Here is a 3,270-nt window from a genome sequence, read left to right as displayed (position 1 = left end):
ATTGCTAAAAAGGGTCGTCCTAAAATCAAAGGTATGTTACTCTCCTCTTCCATATCTAGAATAATAAATTCTACTGGGTATATAAATTTATCGATTTTAACAAGAACATCTTCAATAATACCCCTAGGAAATCTAATGGTTTTATTAGCCAATTGAATGTTCATCCTAGTTTGTTTGGGTTTCCGAAGACCTAACTGTTTAAAAATTTTATATGGCATAACATTAATGCTCGCCCCTAAATCAGGCAATGCGTTATTCACGTTCAAACTACCAATCAAATAATGAATCGTAAAACTCACTGGATCTTTCAACTTGTTGGGTAGCCTATTCTATAGAATGGCTGAGCAAACTGCGTTCAACTCTACATGCAACGCCTCATCCAACCTCCGTTTATTTGCTAAAAGCTCCTTTAGAAATTTAACTGCGTTTGGCATCTGCGAAAGGACTTCAATAAATAGTAAGTTAATGTGTAATTTCTTTAATAGTTTAAGGAATTTACCAAATTATTCATCTGTGTGGTCTTTCCTTGTCGCACTAGGGTATGGCGTACGAGGTTTGTACTCTCTACTTACCGATTTTTTCTCATTGTGGTCCACCTCACCTTTACCTTTACTTGCCATAATTTCTTGCCTTGGTTCTGGTTCTGGTTCAACTAACCCTTCCTTATTATGAATGGTAATCACATTGAGCTGTTCCCTTGGGTTAGAATCAGTATTACTCGGCAAACTACCTTGTGGTCATTCAGAAATTAGTTTGGAAAGTTGGCCTATCTGAGTTTCAAGCCCTTGGATCAACGCTTGTTGATTCTTACATGTTGTTTCAGTATTTTGAAAACGAGTTTCCAACACCGAGATAAACTTTGTGAGCATCTCTTCAAGGTTCGGCTTCTTTTCCTGCTGGTAAGGTGGTTATTGGAAACTTGGGGGATGTTGTGGCCTTTGATTTCCTTGGCCACCCCACGAGAAGTTGGGATGGTTCCTCCAACCTACGTTATAAGTGTTACTGTATGGGTTATTTTGAGGTCTAGAATTATTATTACCCATATATTGAACTTGTTCCTACTCAGTGTTGGGGTTGAAGGATTGATATCCACTGTGTACTCCTCCTCCATTTGAATCGCATCTCATCACTGGACCTACCTGAGTAAGACCACACAAACTGTCAATTTTCTTTTATTTAAAAGTTCGACCTGGTCAGACAGTATAGTAACCGCATCGAGGTTGAAAACACCGGCTACTTTTTTCGGCTTTGTTATCATGACTTGCCACTGATAGTTATTCAGTGACATCTCTTCAATAAATTCGTAAGCCACTTCAAGTGTTTTTTTATTTAGTGTTCCACCGACAGCTGCGTTGATAAGTTGCCTTGTTGAGGGGTTCACACCGTTGTAAAACGTTTGAGCCTGCAACCATAAAGGTGACCCATGGTGAAGGCACCTTCCTAATGGAACCTTGTATCTCTCCCATGCATCATAGAGTGTTTCTAGATCCATCTGCATAAAAGAAGAGATATCATTCCTCAACTTAGCCATTTTAGTCGGCGGAAAATATTTAAGTAAAAATTTTTCGGTCATTTGTTCCCAAGTAGTGATTGACCCTCGTGGTAACGAGTTCAACCACTGTTTAGCTTTGTTCCTCAATGAAAAGGGAAATAACCGAAGGCGAATGGCATCATCAGAAATGCCATTGATCTTAATTGTGTTGCAGAGTTCCAGAAAATTCACCAAATGAGTGTTTGGATCCTCATCCTGCAAACCATCAAACTGAACAAACTGTTGTATCATTTGAATTGTGTTAGGTTTTAGTTCAAAATTATTTGCAGCAACAGCAGGCCTAACTATACTTGACTCAGTTCCTGTTAAAGTAGGTTTAGCATAATCATACATAGTGTGTGGAGTAGGTTTCTAATTTACTGGATCGGCAGCAATCGTAGGAGGTTGCAAATTTTCCTGATTTTCAGTCATCTCCTCGGTTGTGGTTTGAATATTGTCCTCTTGTCCTTCCTCTATGTCACGTAGGCTTTGCCTAATTTCTCTTCGGTTTCTACGAGCTGTGTGTTCTATCTCACTATCAAAAAGTAATGGTCTGACGGGTTTCTTCTAGTCATAAACTATAAAAACCTGCTAGAAGGAAAAAGAAAATTTAGTAACAAAAATCAAAATAAGATTTCAATTGCAATAAAATAAATGGCTAAAGTAATAAAAATTAAGTGTTCCTAATATCTTAGTTCCCCGGCAACGGCGCCAAAAACTTGATGTGATGTAAACCGCGATAAGTTTTAAATTTATGATTCATCGTAATTTAAAACTAACTATTATCACGATGAAGGCAAGAGCACCTATCGAACAGTAGTATAGTTTATAGCAAGACCGAAATGTCAAACCCATAGGAACTAAAAGTACTGGTATTAACTCTCTTTTTATTATCTAGCATAAAAATAAAGGGGTTTGTTTTATCTAAATTAATTAACTAAACTAAGAATGCACAGGAAGAAAATTAGGGAAATACTTTTGGGAAAAACTAATTGATTGGGACAATACCCAAGGAAAAATCTACCTAGACTTCACTTGTTATTTGACTCGGAATCAGACGATTTATTCACTTGACTTGATCCATAAAAATCCCTAAGTTATATTATTATCTTTTTCGAGACTAACAACGTCTAACCTAGGTTGATTAATTGAAATCTCTTTCTAATTAAAACCCCTAGTGTTGCATTAGCTCGATCTATGGATTCCCTTATTAGGTTTCACCATAATCCAGTAAAATTATGTCACACTATGTCTAAGGGTGCAATCAACTCCGCTTAATTATGCTAGATCTACTCTTAGACAGGGACTTTTGCTCCTCTGAATAAGCACATCAATACTTGAATCAATATCCTGGAATATTAAAGCAAGAATTAAGAACAAGTCAAATATTTACCATATAATTCAGAAAATAATAACAAGATCCATCTTAGGTTTCATTCCTCTTAGGTATTTAGGGGATTTAGTTCATAAGTGTAAAAGAAAACATCTCAGAAGAATAATGATAACAAAACATAAAGAAACCCAAAAATCCTGAAGGAAATTGAAGGGAGATTTTCAGTCTTGAAGGAAAATCTGACTTCTGAGATGGATCAATCGGCTTCGTCCCAGTAATTCCTTGCCTCCTACACCGTGTATCTCCTTTAGGTACATCTTGGGGTGTTTATATAGGCTTTAGAATGCTTCTAAACCCTCAAGAGTGGCATTTTCCGAATAGGACTAGACTTGGGATCGATAGGGAC

General features: G+C 37.0%; 1 non-coding gene across 1 annotated transcript; it reads left to right on the top strand.

Moving 5' to 3' along the window:
* Nucleotides 1–1,418: 1,418 nt before the first annotated feature.
* On the top strand, nucleotides 1,419–1,525 carry LOC121210584 (small nucleolar RNA R71). The gene has a single exon (XR_005905699.1). It is a non-coding gene; the product is annotated as a small nucleolar RNA R71 (small nucleolar RNA).
* The last annotated feature ends 1,745 nt before the right edge of the window (nucleotides 1,526–3,270 follow it).

Source organism: Gossypium hirsutum, chromosome A11 (genome assembly GCF_007990345.1).
Source record: "Gossypium hirsutum isolate 1008001.06 chromosome A11, Gossypium_hirsutum_v2.1, whole genome shotgun sequence".
Lineage (NCBI taxonomy): Eukaryota > Viridiplantae > Streptophyta > Magnoliopsida > Malvales > Malvaceae > Gossypium > Gossypium hirsutum.
This window is presented reverse-complemented; position numbering and strand designations above follow the sequence as displayed.